The sequence below is a fragment of the Malania oleifera genome, chromosome 3 (genome assembly GCF_029873635.1).
Source record: "Malania oleifera isolate guangnan ecotype guangnan chromosome 3, ASM2987363v1, whole genome shotgun sequence".
Lineage (NCBI taxonomy): Eukaryota > Viridiplantae > Streptophyta > Magnoliopsida > Santalales > Ximeniaceae > Malania > Malania oleifera.
In genome coordinates this window covers 34,809,526-34,832,495 of record NC_080419.1, presented here as the reverse complement: position 1 = coordinate 34,832,495, position 22,970 = coordinate 34,809,526, and the positions used below count along the sequence as shown (strand labels likewise).

The 22,970-nt window shown below is 40.5% G+C and overlaps 2 long non-coding RNA genes across 2 annotated transcripts; both read left to right on the top strand.

Moving 5' to 3' along the window:
- The first annotated feature begins 1,704 nt into the window (after positions 1-1,704).
- Positions 1,705-4,239, top strand: LOC131150722 (uncharacterized). The gene is made up of 2 exons (XR_009135592.1): positions 1,705-2,351; positions 3,760-4,239. It is a non-coding gene; the product is annotated as an uncharacterized LOC131150722 (long non-coding RNA).
- Positions 4,240-19,957: 15,718 nt separating this feature from the next.
- On the top strand, positions 19,958-22,538 carry LOC131150721 (uncharacterized). The gene is made up of 2 exons (XR_009135591.1): positions 19,958-20,634; positions 22,099-22,538. It is a non-coding gene; the product is annotated as an uncharacterized LOC131150721 (long non-coding RNA).
- The last annotated feature ends 432 nt before the right edge of the window (positions 22,539-22,970 follow it).

The following is a 22,970-nucleotide window of genomic DNA, read 5'->3' as shown; positions in this document are numbered from 1 at the left end:
TTTGATTTCGTTTTTGTAATTTTTGACAATAATACTAATCGGCCCATAAAATTTTGTCTTAAGTTGTATTTGGGGTAGTTGATTTTGAGCTTTGTACTTAGATGGTATTCAATATAATTTCACACTAAAAATATAATTCTACAACTTATTTGAAGAAAAGCAAATATGTGGGGAGAAAATTCAATCGTTGTTAAGAGTATGAGTTTTGAACTTATGATTTTAATTGTTGTGAATTTGAAAAAAAAAAAAGAAAAAGTCAGTGCAATTTGAGATATGTAATTTGAGAATTGCTTGGCCACTTTGTTGGTAGAGCAAGAGATGATGAGAAAATTCAATCGTTGTTAGGAGTATGAGTTTTGAACTTATGATTTTAATTGTTGTGAATTTGAAAAAAAAAAAAAAAGTTAGTGCAATTTGAGATATGTAATTTGAGCATTGCTTGGCTACTTTGTTGGTAGAGCAAGAGATAATGAGATAGCTTTTAAGAATTGCTTTCATTCAATCAATGTCTATTTTAAGGATATAAAATCATGATATAAGAAATTGATAGTTTAAAAAAATTAAAAGATGTTATCATAGTAATGTAAATAAGAATGCATCATAACATTGAATAGAGAATGATAATATCCTATTTTTAATATGAAAAATTGGGAATGTCTATTTTGAGATATTCCTCGGATTTGAAAATAGTTGTGTTTAAAGAAATTCGCATGCTTTAAGAACTGTTGTAATGTTTAGATTTTAGAGACTCACATGAGTCGCACGGTTCGAGTTTCTATTTTGAGTTGGATTGAGACTAATTTATTATATTTTAATGCTTACAATTTTACTTACATGAATCATGAGTTGTTAATTAGTATAAACGATTGAATGATTGATATAATTATTAGAAAAGTTAATACACAAACTAATCGCAAGTTGTCGTATACAACTTAAATTATTATGATATAATATAAATTATTAATAAAATTATATTTGAGTATGACGGATTATTCGCCCATCTGCCATGAATTATTCGATTCGAAACCGCCTAATCCGTCACTTAAACGAGTCGAATATGGATTATGATTTTTTCACCCAATAATCCGCCTTATCCGTCACGGATAAATCGACCCAATCCACTTTGTAAGGTCTAATTTTAGTGATTGAATAGATTATTAGGTGTTTTATTTTTGTGTTCAAAAGGTCGTCAAACGTTGACCGGTCCAAGGAGACCGTTTTTTTTTCTTTTAGGTCCGGGTCAGGACCACGTGGCACTTCCTGAGCGGTTGGGGGACCTTAGGGTGGGACCGTGACGTGGCACAATCGAGGGCGTTAATGGGGGAATGCCGATTGGTTGGTCTTGAAGAGGTCACGTAGCAAATCTCTCGTGGAGACGCGGGAGCATCAAGACATATTAACGAGGCGGAATCTGGGACGTCCAAAATGGGATCGATCGGACGGTTCGCAGTGGGTAGTAGGGATCGGTAATGGCCTGGGGACGGTGCGCCACGCGTCACTCGGCGAGCGGAGTAGACGGGCGCGTGTTGTCGGGGAAGCTTTGACGGCATTTAATGCCTCTGTCCCAACTATTCTGAGCCGTTGACGCATCACAAAGATTGAACGGCTGCGATCGGTACGAGGATGCTTAACGTAGACAACGTCTTCCATGGAGCAATCTGGATTATCGATGAGTGAGGGACTCCAACGGCCAGGATCGGGAGCTTGACTCAGCATTAATTGGGAAGGGGTAGTGGGAGACGCGTGTCAACGACCATTAACACTCCTGGCTTCATGCGATCTCAACCGTTGATGGGGATTGCTGATCCTACGGTGGCGCAGGAGACCTGCACGCGACTTGATCTGAGGGATCTGAACACGGCACGTGTTCAAATCGGACAGCTTCGAGGGGAGCCATATTTAAACTCAATTTTTTGCTTCGTTCATTTTTCATTTTTTGTTTTGAAAACTCATCCCCTCTCTCTCGTGTCTCCCGCTTTTTCTCTTCTTCTGTTCCTCTCTCTTTTGATACCCATTTTCTTTGCAACCTGGATCTCCAAGCACGAAACCTCAGGGTTTCATGTTTTTTCCTCCTCTATGCCCAACCTTGAACCTAGAAAACCTTAGATCTGCTAGTCTCCATCCTCTTAGATCTCTCATCCATTGAAAACCAAACAACTCAACGAATCCCTAGATTTTCAAACCCTCTCAATTTTTCCCTATTCATAGTGAGACAAATCTGAAAGCCTCATCTTGCTTTATCTCAGGTCTCTGAAATTTGAGATGAGGGAGCTATCCGAGCACCGGAGGGGCTCAGAGTGAGAGACCACTGGGTTCCGCAGGTTCAAGCCGGGGTGCATTCGAAGCAGAGAGTTAAGTCTCATTCTCTCTTTTTGTTTCGATTTTTGTGTTTGTCTTGTTTTTTTTTTTTTTCTTTTTTGGCGTTATTTTTATTTTGAAATTTGACATGTGTGCGCGTGGTCCATGAATGCTACTGCTCTGAAACGTTGCCTAGACACCTAGGGTTTTTGTCCTAGCAAAGTAGGTTTCCTGGCCTTAGGTGAAAGACGAGTGAAGTCGTCTTAACCCGATGAGTCAACTCAGGGTTTTACTTACACGAATCAACCCGGAGAAGGAGGTACAGTGACTCGGATGAACCCAAATGAGCCACGTAGGCTCAGGCACTTGTGGGGTTGAGGGAAATTGGGCTTTTGGCTTCTTTCAAATGGGCCTCAATGGTAAAGTCAGTAGGCTTCAGGTTGAGATTTTAAAAATGGGCTCTGGGATTTAATTTGAAAATGGGTAATGGGCCTATTTTGAAAATGGGTAATGGGCTTACTTTGAAAAATGGGCAATGGGTCGGTTTTTTTTAAAAGATGGGTGGTGGGCTTTGTTTACGAACCGGGTTCAGGGGCTGATAGGGTTTGAAGTTGGCTTCGGGTTGTTTAAAAGACAGGGCCGGCCCACTTCCATTTTTAAACAGAACCCGGGGTCTTCAAAACAAAGTACAGGGTGGATTTTAAAAATAGGGCCCACATGAGTTTTTAAAATGGGCCGGCCCAAAGGGAAAATAGGTTTGGCCGGGTTAATGGTGAGGATCCGGACTTGAGCTTGGGTTCAGGGGTCGAGGATCGGACCCAGGGGGACATCAGAGAAAGAGAACCCGAATTTAGGTTTGGGTTCAAACCAAGTGAGGGTTCGTTTTGGGTCGGATCGTTCTCAGGTTCACGCTCGGACCTAAGAAATGGAGAAAACCTGCATTCATTCACCTGCAGCACATAATCTGGCACGGGTTATCATCTGAGAATTTAGGAGAAGGGAAAATGATTTACCTAAGGTCTTGTACTCCTCCGGTTTTCTTCTTTGGCGGATGGGTCTGAGTTAGTCTAAATGTGAACTATCCCTCTGCTGCTTATCCTATGCTCCTCGGGTCTGTTGTGCCTCTGTTGGTGCTTGTTCCTCTCGAATCCCTCCCCTATTCTTTACACTATATAGTGCAGGGGTTCCCTCTGCTCTCGATTCCTGGCCCCAAACTCCACAGAATGTTACTGTGTTCCTCTCTTCCAAACTACCAGAAACTCTCCTCTGCTGTCAATTTCTGCAGGGTTTTGCTCCCCTTTTTCTCCTTTTTTTCGCAGAGTTTTTCTAAGCTCTTTTTGTTATTTTTTTCCTTGCTACAGTGCCGGGACTCCCTATTTATAGGGAATAGTTTTCCCCACACGTGTGACTGATTTTATTTCTTTATTCTGGGCTAACCAACTCTCCCTTTCCTGTGCTCAGGTGATCCTGAGGGTCCATGTGGCAGATGAGGAATGGAGGGCTTTCGGGATGCTTCCAGATGGCGGCACCAGGATGGAGGGAAGGGCAACCTTGGTTTATTTATCTTTTGTGATTTTCTTTTGCTATTACTAACCAATCTTATTTTGCTTCTCAGTGTGCTGAGGTGATCCAGATGTCAGCGCAGGAGAGGAGGGCTTTTTGGATGTCTCAGCTTGGCAAGCCCGGATTGGAGCATGGAGGGATTAAACACTTGTTTCTTCTTTTTTTATTTTGACTTTTATAATCATTATTGCGTGTTTGTTATGCTTTGTGTACACGTAGGTAACCCCGAGCAAATTTCCCTGCGGTTGTAGTTTGTACGGCTCCTTTGTATTGTGACCTTTAGTTACACGCTCCCTGTAACTCTTGGGACATTTATATTTCTGCATGCTTGTGTGTACATTGTACATATTCCCCAGTCATAAATTCCTTCTTGACCAATTTTGACCTGATCGGCCAAAGGAAATGGGATATGACTTTAATCCCGAGATAAAATAGGTTTTTTTTTTTTATTTTAAATTAAGACCCAATTTCAAAATAGGTCAAGATCTCACAGGCTTAAACCCAAATTTGAATGCTCCTGGACTTATGGACACCCCCAAAGACTCGATTAACTAAAATAATTCTTGGTTTTTGAAATTGGATTTAAAACTCAAAGGGCAAAACCAGTTTATGAAAAAAAGTGAGTAAAGTTAAATGAACATGTCCTATCACCATAGGGACTCTCAAATTAATTTTGGACTTTTGAAATTAAACTTGATGTATTAAGAAGAAAAACGGCTCCAAAATTGAATAACCCTCTTAGATCTAACATGAGGGCTCTAAACCTCCCCTATTTTTGTTTAGAAGAGCGAAGACTTTGAAATCAGGTGACCCTCAAGTCTAATCTTCAATGAGTTTAGAAGCTATAGGGTTCAGCTAAGGGGAAAATGGTTTAGAAACTTGCAGTATTAGAGGTGCTTCAAAAGGAATTAATCTTCAAACTCCTATATGACTCCAAAAAAGCCACGTTTAATTTTGCAACTAAAAGAGTTAATTAAAATTACCATACACAAATCCTAACAACTGACCTAGAATAAAAGATTTGGATCGAATGTTTACAAGAATCAACTCTAAACCACAATTTTGACTTTTTAGAGATTCGACTGAGATTAGAAGGACTCGAGCGAAGGATTAGGATCTTAATTCCAAAACTCGGGGTCATTCAGGGATCAAAGTCAACTCTTATTTTTCCTTGGAGTGGTCGGGTTAAAATTGGGGTGTCGACAGTTGTCCCTTTTGTAGGCTTTGTTGTTTCAAAGTAACAGTAGGAGCTCTCTTACATTATTTGTAGCAACAAGTCTGAAAAGATAAAAGATACTTATTTTAATCATGCCACACCACTGTTTAATGCTTATGGGTCAATCTGGGTCGTATTCATCAAATAGGGAGGGAGGAGATGACAGACAGAATTGGATGAGAAGGTTGTATTTATTTTGGATAAGTTAGTAGTTAGCAATTTTTGGTTAGAATTTAGGGGGGGGTGGTTAGTAATCTGTATCGGATGTAGGGGTTCAAACTAGAGAAATGAAGTGTGTCGGATATAAGAATCCGAGTTATGAGGGTGAGGTGACGGCGAGCTTCGGAATAGTCAATCTGAGCTTGCAAATCAAGGAGGGTGATGTGCCTCGGAATATTCAATCTGGGCTTGTGTATTACAAGAGGGTAACGGGCCTTGGAATATTCAATCCGGGTTTTCGCACCTCACAAGAGGTTAAGGGGCCTTGAAATATTCAATCTGGGTTTCCGCGCCTCAGGAAGGGATGACGTGCCTCAGAACATTCGATCTGGGCTTGTGCATCACAAGAGGGTAATAGGGCTCGGAATATTCAATCCGGGTTTTCGCGCCTCACAAGAGGGTAACGGGCCTCAAAATATTCAATCTAGGTTTCTGCGCCTCACAAGAGGGTAACGGACCTCAGAATATTCAATCTGGGTTTTCGCGCCTCAGAAGATGGTAACGGGCCTCAGAATATTCAATCCGGGTTTTCATGCCTCATAAGAGGGTAACGGGCCTCGGAATATTCAATTCGGGTTTATGCGCCTCACAAGAGGGTAATAGGCCTCGGAATATTCAATCCGGGTTTTCGCGCCTTAGGAAGGGATCCTCTGAATATTCGATCCGGGTTTTCGTGCCTCACAAGAGGGTAACGGGCTTCGGAATATTCAATCCAGGTTTCCGCGCCTCACAAGTGGGTAACGGGCCTCGAAATATTCAATTCGGGTTTTCGCACCTCACAAGAGGGTAACGGGCCTCGGAATATTCAATTCTAGTTGTCGCGCCTCAAAAAAGGGTAAAAGGCCTCGGAATATTCAATCCGGATTTCCGCGCCTCACAATAGGGTAACGGGTCTCGAAATATTCAATCCGAGATTCTGCGCCTCACAAGAGGGTAATGGGCATCGGAATATTCAATCCAGGTTTCCGCGCTTCAGGAAGGGATGATGTACCTTAGAACATTCGATTAGGGCTGTGCCTCAGAATATTCAATCTGGGTTTCCGCGCCTCACAAGTGGGTAACGGGTCTTGAAATATTCAATCCGGATTTCCGCGCCTCAAAAGAAGGTAACAGGCCTTGGAATATTCAATCCGGGTTTCCGCGACTCACAAGAAGGTAAAGGGCCTCGGAATATTCAATCTGGGTTTCGGCGCCTCAAGAAGGTAACGTGGGCCATGCCATGAGTGATAGAGGATCATTCAGGCATAGGCTACCGCTAGTTTTTTTTTTTCTTTTTGGAAAGATATCTTTCTAGGTTTGAAACAGAGTTATCCCGTTGGGGATGATCAATTGGGATCAAAACCTGAGATCCTTTGGAAAATGTCCTCAAATGCAGGGCTCTGAGTTACGCCACTAGGGATGATCAATCAGGAGCTGAACCTCGAGATCTCTTGGACAATGTTCTCAAGCGTAGGGCTCAGAGTTACTCCACTGGGGATGATAAATCGGGAGCTGAATCCAAAGATCTTTTGGGCCACAAGCATTCAAGTGCGGGGTTCTAGGTTCCAAAAAGTTGCCCTACTGGGGATGATCAATTGAGAGCCAAACCTCGAGGTTCTTTAGCCATTTTAGGTTTACCGTTTTGAAGCTCAAAAACCAATGCCTCAATTGGTTCCTAGGGTCGGCTGCCCCAATCTCTAAATATGTCAATCGGTGTCCGGGGTTGGTGGTCCCAGTTTCAAGCATTGTCAAGACAAGGATGGTTCACTCAGGGATACTAAAAGATTATTCAAAAGCCCACTCTACAAAATAAATATGGATGAAATGATTTTTGTGGCTATATGTATGAATGTTACTAAATTGTGATGCTTGAATGCAGGGGCATGTTGTTATATATACATGATGCCTGTTACATGATATGTCTGTATGCCACTATCTATAATGCGAATGTCTTTCCTTAAATGCATGAATGCATGAGGATGCATGACCTTTCTTCTCCCAATGTGACTGCAGTCCATAATTCAATCTCGGATCTTGGCCACATTTTTAAGTTCCAGTCTGGTATGAAGGAACTTGACTTCGCTCTAATGGAACTCAAAAACTACCCCGGTTTCATTCATCGGCCACTGATCTTTGCTATGTGCTCAATTCGCATTCTGACGGGAAAACGCCCAAATTGGGTCCAATGGGACAACCCCAGTTACATTCATTGGCCACTGAGCTTTGCTATGTTTCAGATTCCAATATGGTCTCGAAATCAGTCCCAGTGTCTTCTTGCCACTAGTTCTGGCCATTTTTTTAAATTCGACAAGCGCTCAACATTTGCCCCAGTGTTTTCTTTCTACTGATCCTGGCCATCTTTTTGATTCAACAGGCATTCAAAATCTGCCCCAGCGTTTTCCTTCCATTGATCCTGGCCATCTTTTAGATACAACAGGCGCTCAAAAATTTGCCCTTGTTAAATTGGTATGCTGGAGGGGCTGTTCGTGGTCGCTGGAGTTGCAGCAGTGGCTCGCGGCCGGAGAAGATGGAGCTGCTGCGAGTGCTCTGTGTGACTGGTGTAGGAGAATGGTAGGGAAGGTTGCCGTAGGGGGGGGGGGATCTCGGCAGTGCTGGCCGCTGCTGCTGGTGTGGGGCGTCTCGGGTTCCTGTGGCTGTGCAGAGAAGCACAGGAGGGGCTGGAGAAGTTGGTTGGAAGGCTGGCTCGTCTGGGATGTTGGCAGTGTTGTAGAGGGTCTCCGGCGGTTGCAGAATGGTGCTCGCCGGGGTTGGTTCTGAGGTGGTCGGTGATCCCGTATGGCCGGAATAGTGGCGAGATGGAGTTGCAGAGGTCGCCGGCTTGCAGCAACCGGAGTTTGCTGTGTCGTAGGAAGGCGATCGGGTGATGAAGCTGTTGCTCGGAACAGAGAGGCGTGGCGGCTGTGCGTGAGAGAGTTGCTGGGCCTGTGCGCTGCCTTGCTGTGCAGAGGAGAAAGGCTAGGGTTTTTTTTTGGTTTCTTTGGCCATCTGTGCGCTGCCCCCCCGGAGAGAATAAGAGTTGTCTCCTTATATAAAAAGTTTTTTGAAAACCCTAAAGAAAAAATTCCTTTCTTGATTTTATTTTATTTGATTTTTTATGCTTTTGGTAATAATGAAAAAGGAAATAATATTAATAATAATAATTATTATTATAGTAATAACATTCATAAGGTAATAATAGTAATAAATAATAATAATAATACTACTAATAGTAAATAATAATAAATAATTATAGTAAAAATAAAAATGAAGACAAAATAATAATAATAATCATAATAATATTAATATTAATAAATAAAGTAATAATACTATTATTAAAAGTAATAAATAATAATAATAATAATAATGATAACATTACTAAAAATAATAAAAATAAAAATAATAATAAAAAATAAATAATAATAATAAAAAAAAATAAAAAATAATATATCAAAAATAATAAAATAAATGAAAAATAAAAGTAATTATAGTAAAGTAAAAATAAAATAAAGATAATAAACGTACTAGTAATAATAATAAAAAATGAAAAATAATGATAATAATGATAATAAAAACACAAGCAAAATAATAGTAAAGTACTAATAATATAGGAAAATAATAATAATAATAATAATAATAATAATAATAATAATAATAATAATAATAATAATAATAATAATAATAATAATAAGAGGAGACCCCTTGTTCTATTTGGTTAGGGCAAAAATAGGGTGTCTACAGGTATGTGCTTGCTCTCGGCCATGTTTTCAAATTTTATTCAATCATGAAGGTACCCAACTTGACTCCGATGAGACTCAACACAAAATCTGCCCCGTTTATATGCATCTGTAACTGATCCTGGCCATATTTTCAAACTCCACTCAAGCAAGCAAATTTCTGAATTGGCTCTCTTGAAACTTGACATGAAATTTGCCCCAATCGAAGCATTTTGTGACGGGTCCTGTTCATCTTGCATTTTCTGAACAAGGGGTTTCTTTGGATTGCGTCCTTGATGTTTTAAAATTGATTTGAAATTTAAATGAATGAACGTACAATTAGATAACTTAATCTCATTAGGGATATGAGTGGAATGCTTAAGCTTGCTCTTCCGTGCTTGCTTAACAGGAAATGACTTTACCAGAATTTTGTAGCTTTGCTACTGGCTTAGGGAATCACATCAATGAGCCAATCCCCCTTTTCTTTTCCTTTTCATTGACCCCTTAACCAGAGATTATTTCTTGTTCATATCGAAATTTCTGTCTAGTGTCTTATTGAATATCTGATCAATATTCTAACCTCAGGGTGGACTTTAAGACACGAGATGAAATGTAGGCTAGGGATTTGGGTTTCAACAAGAATAAGGAAACCAAGGCTCAAAAATCTCATCCCATAATAACAAATTTTGCCCCAGTTTGGGACGCAGTATTCGCAAAGTGTTGATCGAACTTGTTATTTGAACAAGCTGCCTACGTACCTTTTCAGGATTAGGTTATTACGTAGTTCAGATTCAACCCCAAGTCTGACAATTCATTTGAGACGACAATGTATGGACCAATCTGGTCAGGTATTTCATTTGGACCGTAATGTGGGCGTAGGGTATTGGTTAGAGAAAAAAGGGTACAATATGGCTCAAATTTTTCTGATCTGAAAAAGGATATTCCTTGGTCAAAGATCACATCTTAAGCATGTCCCTTTTCATTTTCTTTCTTTTTCTCCTTTTTCTGCATTTTCCTCTTTTTTTCTTTCCCTTTTATGAAGGATTTTTTTTAAGCATTATGTTCATTGGGAGCTCAATTGAGACTCTACTCTTTTTAAACTGCCCCAGTGTGGGATGTGATCATTTGACGGGCGAATCAAGAATTGAATTCTTTAGGCTCAAGAGGGCTGACAAGGGATTTCTTCTTCGACCTTCTTCTGGGTAGTAGAAAGAAGGCCTGCCATCCTTTTGGTAGTGACCATCGCCTCAAATGACTTGTTAAACCCTAGGAAATCCAAACCCAAGTTGAATTTTGGAAAAATGACTTTTAAGAAAAATCTGATTTAACATTTAGGCTCAACTTGGTTAACAAATGGTAAATCATTGTTTATTTCTTTATGGAAAAACTGGTCGACCAAAGATGGCCACGCCTCATTTGATCAGAATATAATCATTATACTCTTTAAGGCATTGATCATGATTTGGAAAATGAATACAGGAGACTTTGTTCATTGCTTTTGTCGAGCAAATGTAAAGCTTACCAACCTTTCTTAAAATGGCTCCCAGACCATATCTCGCAGTGGTGTCCTTACTAAATTTCAACTTGGAGGTTTTTCCTTCAAATTTTTTTCTTTTTTTTTTTTTGTTTTTTTTTTTGGTGCTAACTACGGGCTCCAAGTCCTTTGTTCTGGTAAAATCATTTCCTGTGTCAAAGCACAAAAACGCAAGCAAAAGTGGACAAAATTTGAAATAAGGTGATGTGATGAGACTGAAATGCATTTCATTTAATTCAAATTCAAAATAATTAAAACAAAAGGGACCGATGGAAATGCCCATCTTAGCACATGACTCATTTTCGACATCATTTCTAATCAGTCCTTCGACCAATGGCCTTAACTGTGCCCCCAGCTATGATTAAGTAACTGATTCCCCTGTATACCGGGCTTTTTGCCATCAAATGCCAACCATCCTGCATTTCTTAGTGATTGTACCTTGTGCTTAAAAGCCCAGCAGCGATCAATGGTATGACCAGGGGTGTTGGCGTGGAATGCGCACCAGGCATCTGAATCATACCATTGCGGGAGGGGGTGCCATTCAGGTATGTCGGGGATGACTGAGACGAGCTTTGCTTTGAGCAGTTGAGGGAACAATTCCAAGTAGGACATAGGAATTGGTTCGATCCTATTAGGACTATTTTTATGTTTCTGAACGTCCGGATGGATGGGTGTAGGCCTGGAGGAACTAATCAAAGGCCTTGCGCCTGCTCGTGCTATCCGTTTAGTGCTAGGTCCGAAATTGTTTCTAGGCTCGCGGTGCTGGCTCCCCTGACAATGCCTTCCTTGGAATATCTGGGCTTCTTTGCCCTTCTTTATTTTGTCCTTTCTTGGAGGGTTTTATTCTGACTCAGTGTATCTTGCCTGCCTAGTATTGGTTGCCCCTTCAATTCTTCCTTTTGTGACTGCCCAATCAGGACCATTTCGAGGGGTGCCTCTAGGGAAATGGATGACACATTTCTTTTCGATAGGGTCGTCACATGGATGAGCCGCCTTCCCTTTTTCAGTCAAAGGGCAATCCTGCGCTATCGTTTCTTTCCTTTGATTAGAGTGCTCGCTCGTCCTCTCCTTCATGCTCTTTGTAGTTAAAGTTGCATCATGATTGTATCCAGTAACAAAAATGCGAGTCAAATTCTCCCAGGTGCAAACTTTTACTTGGTTACACCATGCTAGAGCCTCCCTGGTCAAGCTTTCTTAGAACAAATAGAAGAGCAGATCATCATTGTTGGCATGCGTAGCCATCCACCGGAGATATGTTTTTAAATGAGCAAATGGGCACTCGATCCCACTGAATTTCTCAAAGTTTGGCCTCTAGATCTTCGGAGGAGAAATCAAATCGGACCCTAAATCAAGGTTACCAGTGTCTATTGAATCGAAAACACTTGTTCCTTGCAGAGCTTGCAACTGTCCTTTCTCCCCTTTCTCTTCATGATTCACTTCCAGAATGGCGGTTTGTTCTTTACTTACTTCTTTAGCCCTTTCCCCTTCTGACAATGCATGGACAGCTTTCTTTGGTCGGAACTCTGGGTCCTGAGTCTCTAAGACAAATGTGTGCAAGCTTGGGGCCCAGACCAGCTAGCAACTTGGTTGGTGATGATGGATGTTCGCTAACAGGGGGATACAGAGGCTCGCTCCCAACTGCCTGTTCTGGAGCTTGCGTGGTCTTACGTAAAGAGGCAACCATCTCCATTAGCTTATCCACCTGATTCTTAATCTCTTGAACATCTCGGCGAATATCCTCCTGACCTTGTTTGAGAGCCCTTACATGGTTTTCCAACTGACTCCACATGATCCCTTCTTTCTCTAGGTATTGTATAGGTGGATGCAAGTCTCAATTGTTGTAACCAGGCTTGTTTCCTGCTTCTGCACAGATAACCAATTCTTCGGGACAATGTATGCATGAGTTGCCAAAAGCATTAAAATAGCCTTCATTAATTCACGAAATGGGTACATAGACAAGTTTCTTATCCCTTTTTCCATTACAACCATATCCATTTTAGCTGTGCTCAGGACCCTTTCTCTGCAAGGTTGAGTTGGTCTGAGCCTCATTTCGAAGTTCCCCTCTCAAGGCCATTACTTCTTCTTCTTCTTCTTCTTCTTCTTATATGCATTGAGTCCTTTTTCTCTTCGCATCTTCTTGGCACCCAAGGTTCATCTGGCGTTCCCCATCTCTTGTTCTTTTGGCGATAAGCTCTGCCTTCATGAGTCCTTCTGGCCCAAGTTGGCTTAGGGATGCTCCTAGCGAGATTGCTACGATTTGAGGGTTAACTCGGTTGATGATCCAGCTGTCATAACTTCCCCGTGTTTCTATCAGACGCTCACCTGAATTGATGTTATAGACAGTTCTCCATGCAACTACAAATTTTCCAATTAACTTATGGGCTTCTTCTTGCTTGTGATCAAAATCTGATTCACTTAGCCCATGAGTCATTGGTATGAACTGGCTAGAACTCACTTGCCTCCTGAACATGAGGGGAGCATATGCGGTCCCTCCCCATGGGCCTAGTAATGGGACCCACGGGAAGTTACCACACTGGTAGACCATCTCAAAACTTCCCGTTCATGGCGCCATCCACAAAAATCCTTTAGTTTTCCAATTTCGCATTCTTTCGGCCCATTCTCCTTTACTCGAGTGCTGCTCCCATGAAGCCTTTTCAAAGTCTATTTGTGAAATCCGGAGTCTTGAGTACACATGATGAAAATGGTTCTCCTTGCACAGCACCTGACTCATGAACCACACATAGAACAATGGGACACAACACTTCAATCGGCCCTTTCCTTTAGGTCGGCAATAAGCCAGAGATCGGATTGTTTCTGCTAAGATGGCTAGCACTGGATTGACCCCTTTTTGAACTTGGGCCACAAAAGAGACAACTCCCTGATCGATGGCCACTATTTCTTTCGGGAAGATCAACAACCCGTAAATGGCGAGGGCCAGTATGGTCATATGACTTTTTTATGATTCTTCCGGCTTCACCAAAGCTTTCAATACTTCCTAGGAGATGGCCTTAGCATCCTTCTCGACTTTGTCATTCACTCTTTGAGCCTTAACACCTGTTACCCTACTTAGCTCTTTTCTGAATAAGGCAACAGGATTAGGCATATAGACTTTGTAGCTCTTTGGCAAGTTTAGCAGAGATACATATTCTTCTATAGTAGGAGCCATGTCTACCCCTTCCATGGTGAAGCAATGATAAGGAGGGTTCCAAAACTCTGTTAGGACGTTCACCACATCATGATTGACAGTTATATATAGCAGGAAGCCCATGTGAACATACAACTTTGAAAAATGCAGTCGTCTCTCAGCTGTCCAATCAATCCAGATTTTCCTTATCTTCTTCAGGGCATTAGTTCGAACATCCGGTTTGACCCGAGCTGGAAACTCCTTTTCTGAGTTGTGATTCAGACTATCCCCGTGATGGTTCTACTAAGCTTCGGAATAAGCCTGGACCATGATCTCCTCTTCTTTGCATATTGCCATGGGACCTATCACGAATTAAATTCGGGTTATCTTAGAGTTTTGGCAACACAATGATAAGTCTGTCATGCATGGCTATGCGTGGAATGATGGATGTGGTGCATGCAATGCAACCTAAACAACCACTTTGCCAGAATTTTGAAAAAGCCTTTTCAACTAATGAGAGACTTCAAAATTGCACCGACCCTCAATGCACATTTATTTTCCTCGGATGACCCTAAAAGGTTGACCTTGTTTGCTAGGTATGCAATTCTATACTCAATCATTCACTTCCCTAGTGAGGACCTAGGCACCTGGGTTTATTTAAAAGAAGTCAAGCCCGGTTTGCTTAAAAAGAGTTAGGCTTGGAAAAAATGTTGACCTAGATTTTTAGGCAACAGAACCGAAGCCCATCTTTAAAAATCTAGATTTGGCTCTTTGAAAATTGGGCTTGGCCGAGTTGTTTGCACGTTTAGGAAAAGGTTGGCCCCAGGTTATTTGAAAAAGATTGGATTGACCCACCTTTTTTAAACATGCTTAAATCAAATGTTTTATTTTCATGAAGAATGGGTAGTGGTCTCACTATCGAACTTCTCAAAATATTGGCTAAGTGGCATGGATGCCTAACATGAATGCAGAATATGCAACACAACACAAGGAATTTCAAGATAGATATACAACAGGCATAGATTACAATATATGGAGAAGGATGTGGCCTTTGTCCTAGCCCCGGGGTAGGTATATACACGGGGTTCTCTGAGGCTCTATCTTAAGTTGGGGATTTTGGACAACCATGTGTGGGTAGGCTCTAATCCCTATTAACAACAGGTCCCTAGCATGAAACTCCATCCTCCCTCATAGAGGTCCTGACAAAGTTCAAACTGGGTGGAGTGGTTCCCGCGCCCCCAAGGACCATGTCCCATGAGGGCTAACGGTACTGTGCTCCTTTATATTCCTAAAGGGTAAAGCCTGGGTAGAAGGCTGTGAAGGTGTGTGAATTTACAAGCTCATCCTAATCCCATTATCCCCACATTTATTAGCATGCTTATTTGAACACAAAATTCACAATTAAAGACATGCTTAAGAAAATAGCAAAAGAAACAAAGCATCATGCTTATTTAGGATATTCACAACTAATCACATGCTTTGCTAAAACAATCAATACAAATCACATGCTTATTCAAGTTCCAGAGCAAGCAAAGCATTTATGATTAATCTGATATGCACAATTATCCAGATATATGCAACCAAGTCATCCAAAAACTGAAAGGGAGTACTCTCAAAGGCTTATCAAATTTGAATTTCGGGATAATCTTCAACTAATCACTAGCTCGACACTCAAGTGTCCCCAACGGAGTCGCCAAGCTGTCGCAACGTCCTGGACCCTGCCAAGAGAGAACTGCTCTCCGAAAAAAATGTGGGTTTGGCTTGCGAACTGGGAAAAATGGACGTGTGATTTTGAAAATATGATTTTTCAGGGAAAGCATGTATGAAGGAGTCGCAACTAACCTTTTGAAGTGCAGTTAGAACACTTGATTGCTACCCCGTTAGGGGTAGAATCGGTCTGTGTCACCAAAATCGGGCTCAAGAGTATGGTTACACGAGGTATGGTATTAGCACCCCCTACACGCCCGTTCTTATGAATGGTACCAGATTAATAAAAAATTATCCCAAAATAAATCTAATAAGCCATGGAAAATTGCTCCCTTTCAAAAATCGAAAGAATCAAAATACTATATAGGTATTCTCTCAGAACCGGGGCAATCCAATACTCTGAAGAGTCCATGCCCTTGGTTACAATAATCGGAAAGGAAAATCAAAAATAGGATACAAAATACGCTCCCGGAGATTTTGAAAGCTGTAAGTTTTTCTAAGTAGGAAAATACTATTTCGGGAGGTTTTTGAAGTTTGTTAGGGATGAAAATGATTTTCTGTGCTTAAAAAAATATTTTTGTGATTTTTCCGGAGTGTGAAAACATTTTTTCATGATTTTTGTGATTTTTCAATATTTTTCCTGAACTTTCAAAATAACACAAATAAAATTAGTGGAAATCAAAATGTGAAAATATTTTTGGTATTTTTGATAATTTTGTGATTTTTTTGAATTTTCTGGATATAATAATAGTATACAAGAGAAATGGAGAAAACCGAGGTGAACCTGTCTCGGGAGTGGTGAACCGGTCAAATGTTGACCGGTTTGAGGGGAAAACCGGTTTAAGGTCTTGATCGAGACCAATTTGTCAACACGTGTTGCCTAACGTGCGAGCTATGTGTTCATGTAACACCCCGACCCCGAGGGGCCTGGGATATTAACTTTTTACTACTGATTTACAGCGGAAGCAAAATAAACTCAATTTTTATTAAACCAGAGCGCTAATATTTCATATTACAATCACTTATTTCAAAAGAAGAAAATTACACAAACGTAAATATCTGAAATCATACTATATTTCTAATTAAATCTTTATTTTTCTAATCCCCACCCGCATGCTTGCTAAGCCTGATTTCCGACATTTCCTTCAGAGTTATCTGAAATAAAATATGATTGGGGTGAGACGATGCTCAGTAAGTAAATAAGATTATTATTAGTGTGTGGCCAAAATGAGCTTTTAAAGAATTTCGTAAAACAATATTTAATACTATAACTTCAAGACTGCTTTTAGAATAAACATAAATTTAAAAATTCCTGCATAAAACTTTTGTCATCAATTTCAATAGTAAATTTTTATAATCATATACTATAACTGTTAAATTAAACTTTTAACTTTAAAACTGTAAAAATATTTAATGATAAACATACATATACTTTTCCTTATACGTTTTCCTTAGATCGTCATTTAAGCACCAAAATGATCATTTTCACGTAGACTTACACTTTTCCTTCAAATCATCAGTAACTGTGTACACGTAATTAAATATGTATAAACACATATTATAAAAACCACCCTTAGGCCTGTTTGCCGTAAGTCATGTTTACCCCCATGACTGGGTTGTGCGGTCCGAAGACTGGACTTAGCTGGCTGGCCAACCAAACTAAATCAACGTACGTAAACTTTAAGTGAGATTTTCCTTATTAAGTCCTGGTCCGGAACCAGGTGTGCACTCAGGAGAAATCCACTAACATAAATAATCACTCTGTAAACAGTGTGGGTGCACTCTGATCCGTATAAACTTTAAGCTGCGGTACCGAGCATCTGTAACTTTGAACTTTCGTTGCCATAAGGGGTTTGAAAATCATCTTATTATAATTTATGCAATTTAAAATAATATCGTGAAAATCTCATCTTTACTCATATTTACATAAAAAATGTAACGTAGAAATAAACTCATGCCACACAATTTTTGTGTTAAAAATATATATAATTTTATTTTTGAATAGAAAGAAATGCTGAAAATTTACCCGAAGGAATTGGAACATTTCTTAACCCAAAAATAGATGCAAGTATATTAAAGATAGAACTGGTATAATTAAATATGCGTAAAAATAAACTCATGGAAATTTTTTGGAACTAAGTAACATAATTAAAATTTACGTACAAAATAAGCTCGGGTATGAATTTAAAATAAAAAGAAACTAACATAATCAAAATTTACTTACCTTCTTCTTTTACCGTGTGCTACGAACACAATAACTATCTTTAAGATATGAGATCGGAAAGAGTGGGTGAGTGAGAACTTACTCAAAATTCTCACTCCACCACAAATTCTTTCACTCACTAATCCTTCTCTTCCTTAGAAAATTGTTGTGAAAAATGAAGGTTGAGAGCTCCCTATTTATAGGAAAATTTTGGGGAAGAAATGGAATTTATAAAAGTGTGGGGAAATGGGTGAAATTATAATTTTTAAAAATTAAAGAATGGGCAAGGAATGGGTAAGGTATGGGTTGAGTATGGGATAGGGATGGAGGCCATGTGGGAGTGCTTGCCACCATTCCCACTAAATAATTTTTTTTTAATTAATTACTTACCTAATTAATTAATCAATAACTTAATTAATTATTCTATTATTTTATTATTTTTTTTTCTAATCATTATTATCATTATTATTATCATTGTTATTAATTTTAAACTACTTTTAGTATTTATTTATTTTATTATTTATTTTTGAACAAGAATTAAATTTAAATTTTAAAAACTCATGTGGGCCCCACACAACTTCGAGACCCGAATGGATCCTACGTAATTCGAATAACTCTTATACGATTTTATGCATCCTACATAGCTTTAAGACTTGTGAAAACCTCCATACGGCTTCGGGACTCATGTGGGCCCCACACAGTCTTGTGGGCCCCGCATAGGATACCTATATTATTATTATTTTATCATATATTTCTACAAATTATATCAGTTAAAATATTATTTTATGTACTTATTTACGTATATAAACAGTGTCTTGTGGCTCCGGGACTCATGTGGACCCCATATAGTCTTGTGGGCCCCACATATGATACCTATATTATTATTATCTTATTATGTATTTCGACAAATTATGTCTGTCAAAACACTATTTTATGTATATATACTTATTTACGTGTACAAATAGTGTCTATCCTGTTTATCCTATGAAATTCCATTTTGACCAGGCCAACCTCCAGGGAGCGACTGAGCCGCAATGGTCTCTGAGCACTCGCTAAGACAAGGTCTTTCTTAGGCATCAAACATGGAATCAAGGATCCTACAGAAAAACACTTCTGTATTAACTTAATGACTATTTTTATTTTTTTATTATTATTGTTATTTAATAATATATATATATATATATATATATATATATATATATATATATTTTTGGGTCATCACAGTTCAGGTGTATGCTAGCATGTATGAATGATGTATGGTGCTTGTGTGAGCATGAATGCATGATCGTGTGCTTGCATGGATGAGCGTGTGCATGAACGCACGTGCATTCATGAATAAGCACACACATGAATGTGTGCACATGCGAGGATGTGTACACACACAAATGTGCACGTGTATTAGTGAGCGTGTTCAAGAATGTGTGCATGCACGATTGAGTGCATGCATGGATGTGTGTGTATGCATGGGGGTGCACATGTGTGAATGTGGGTGTACATAAGTGCATGCGTGCATGTGTGCGTGTGAAATAGTGTGCACGTAGATGTGCGTACATGTGAGGGTTCATGAACGCATGCACGAATGAGCATGTGAGGGGTGGCATGCATGCATACATGAGTGTGTGGGTTTGCATGAATGAATGTGGACATGCAGAGGTGTATGTGTGTAAGAGTGTTATGAACGAAAGTGCATGTGTATGGGTGTGTATGTGCATGCGTGTGTGTGAAAAATGGGTAGAATTATCTTACTGTATTTTCTCGAATTTTTCTCATTTTCTGGCATTTATTTGATTTTTTAATGAATCTTATTTGAGAGAAAAGGAGCATTTATTAAAAAAATAAAGTAAATTAAAAAATCCCATAAACCGGTGAGTACTGGTTCGGGGGGAAGAATAACCGATCAAACATTGTCTGGTCCAAGGAGACCATTTTTTTTTTCTTTTAGGTCCGGGTCAGGACCACGTGGCACTTCCTGAGCGGTTTGGGGACCTTAGGGTGGGATATGTGACGTGGCACGATCGAGGGCGTTAATGGGGGAATACCGATTGGTTGGTCTTGAAGAGGCCACATAGCAGATCTATCGGGGAGAGGCAGGAGCATTAAAACATATTGACACGGCGGAATTTGGGACGTCCAAAATGGGAGCGATCGAACGGTTCATAGTGGGTAGTAGGGATCGTTAATGGCCTGGGGATGGTGCGCCACGTGTTAGTCGGCGAGCGGAGTAGATGGGCGCGTGTTGTCGGGGAAGCATTGAGGGCATTTAATGCCTCTATCCCAACCAATCTGAGCCGTTGACGCATCACATAGGTTGAACAGTTGCGATCGATACGAGGATGCTTAACGTTGACAACGTCTTCCGTGGAGCGATCTAGATCATCGATGAGCGAGGGAATCCAATGGCTAGGATCGGGAGCTTGACTCAGCATTAATTGCGAGGGGGTAGTGGGAGACGCGTGTAAACGACCATTAACAACTCCTAGCTTCATGCGATCTCAACCGTTGATGGGGGTTGCTGATCCTACGGTGGCGAGGGAGACCTGCACGTGACTTGATCTGTGGGATCTGAACATGCCACATGTTCAAATCAGACGGCTTCGAGGGGAGCCATACTTAAACTCAATTTTTTAGTTTTCTTCATTTTTCATTTCCTGTTTCAAAAACTCATCCCCTTTCTCTCGTGTCTCCCCCTTTTTCTCTCTTTCCGTTCCTCTCTTTTTTTATACCCACTCTCTTTGCAACTTGGATCTCCAAGCACGAAACCTCAGGGTTTCGTGTTTTTTCCCCCTCTATGACCAACCCTGAACCTTGAAAACCTTAGATCTGCTAGTCTCCATCCTCTCAGATCTCCCATCCATTGAAAACCAAACAACTTAACGAATCCCTAGATTTTCAAACCCTCTCAATTTTTCCCTATTCATAGTGAGACAAATTCGAAAGCCTCAACTTGCTTTCTCTCAGGTCTCTGAAGTTTGAGACGAGGGAGCCATCCGAGCACCGGATGGGCTCAGAGTGAGGGACCACTAGGTGCCAGACCCAAGTGCAGGCTCAACCTGTGGTGCATTCGAAGCAGAGAGCTAAGTATCATTCTCTTTTTTTTTTTTTTTTTCGATTTTTGTGTTTGTCTTGTTTTTTTCTTTTTCTTTTTTGGGGTTATTTTTATTTTGAAATCTGACATGCGTGCGCGTGGTCCATGAATGCTATTGCTCTGAAACGTTGCCTAGACACCTAGGGTTTTTGCCCTAGAAAAGTAGGGTTCCTAACCTTGGGTGAAAGATGAGTGAACTCGCCTTAACCCGATGAGTCAACTTAGGGTTTGACTCACACGAATCAACCCGGAGAAGGAGGTACAGTGACTCGGATGAACCCAAATGAGCCACGTAGGCTGAGGCACGTGTGGGGTTGAGGGAGATGGGGCTTTTGGCTTCTTTCAAATGGGCCTCAGTGGTAAAGTTAGTGGGCTTCGGGTTGAGATTTTAAAAATGGGCTCTGGGATTTAATTTGAAAATGGGTAATGGGCCTATTTTGAAAATGGGTAATGGGCTTACTTTGAAAAATGGGTAATCGGCCGATTTTTGTTAAAAGCTGGGTGGTGGGCTTTATTTACGAACTGTGTTCAGGGGCTGATAGGGTTTGAAGTGGGCTTCGGGTTGTTTAAAAGATAGGGCCAACCCACTTTCATTTTAAACAGGGCCCGGGGTCTTTTCAAACAGAGTCAAGGGTGGATTTTAAAAACAGGGCCCACATGGGTTTTTAAAATGGGCCGGCCCAAAAGGATTTTAAAACGGGTTTGGCTGGGTTAATGGTGAGGATCCGGACTTGAGCTTGGGTTCAGGGGTCGAGGATCGGACCCAGGGGGACATCAGAGAAAGAGAACCCGAATTTAGGTTTGGGTTCAAACCAGGTGAGAGTTCGTTTTGGGTCGGATCGTTCTCAGGTTCGCCATCGGACCTAAGAAATGGAGAAAACCTACATTCATTCACCCGCAGCACATAATCTGGTATGAGTTATCATTTGAGAATTTAGGACAAGGGAAAAAGATTTACCTAAGGTCTTGTACTCCTCCGGTCTTCTTCTCCGACAGATGGGTCTGAGTTAGTCTAAATGTGAACTATCCCTCTGCTGCTTATCCTATACTCCTCGGGTCTGTCCTACCTCTGTTGGTGCTCGTTCCTCTTGAATCCCTCTCCTATTGTTTACACTATATAGTGCAAGGGTTTCCTCTGCTCTCGATTCCCGGCCCCAAATTCCACAAAATGTTACTGTGTTCCTCTCTTCCAAAGTAGTAGAAACTCCCCTCTACTCTCAATTTCTGCAGGGTTTTGCTCCCCTTTTTCTCCTTTCTTTCGCAGAGTTTTTCTAAGCTCTTTTTTTTATTCTCGCTACAGTGTTGGGACTCCCTGTTTATAGGGAGTCCGAGGGTGCATTTTGGCTCCAATTCCATTCCCTTACCACCAACTTTGTCAAGGAATAATTTTCCCCGCACGTGTGACTGATTTTATTTCTTGATTCTGGGCTAACCAACTCTCCCTTTCTTGTGCGCAGGTGATCTTGAGGGTCCATGTGGCAGATGAGGAATGGAGGGCTTTCGGGATGCTTCCAGATGGTGGCATTGGGATGGAGGGAAGGGCATCCTTGGTTAATTTATCGTTTGTGATTTTCTTTTGCTATTGCTAACCAATCTTATTTTGCTCTGCTTCTCTGTGTGCAGGTAGCTGAGGTGATCCAGATGTTAGCATAGGAGAGGAGCGCTTTTTGGATGTCTCAGCTTGGCAAGCTTGGATTGGAGCATGGAGGGATTAAACACTTGTTTCTTCTTTTCGTATTTTGATTTTTGTAATCATTATTACCTGTTTCGCTATTCCTTGTGTACACGTAGGTAACCCCGTGTAAATTTCCCTCCGATCGTAGTCTGTACAGCTCCTTTGTATTGTGACCTTTAGTTACACGCTTCCTGCAACTCTTGGGACATTTATATTTCTGCATGCTTGTGTGTACATTGTACATATTCCCCAGTCATAAATTCCTTCTTGACCAATATTGACCAGATCAGCCAAAGGAAACAGGATATGACTTTAATCCCGAGATGAAACTGATTTTTTTTTTAATTTTTAAAATTAAGACCCAATTTAAAAATAGGTCAAGATCTCACAAGCTTAAACCCAAATTTGAACGCTCCTGGAATTACGGATACTCCAAAGACCTGATTAACTAAAATAATTCTTGGTTTTTGAAATTGGACTTAAAACTCAAAGGGCAAAACAAGTTTATGAAAAACAGAGAGTAAAGTTAAAGGAACATGTCCTATCACCATGGGGACTCGAATTAACTTTGGACATTTGAAATTAAACTTGACTTATTAAGAAGAACAAAGGCTCCAAAATTGAATAACCCTCTTAGATCTAACATGAGGGCTC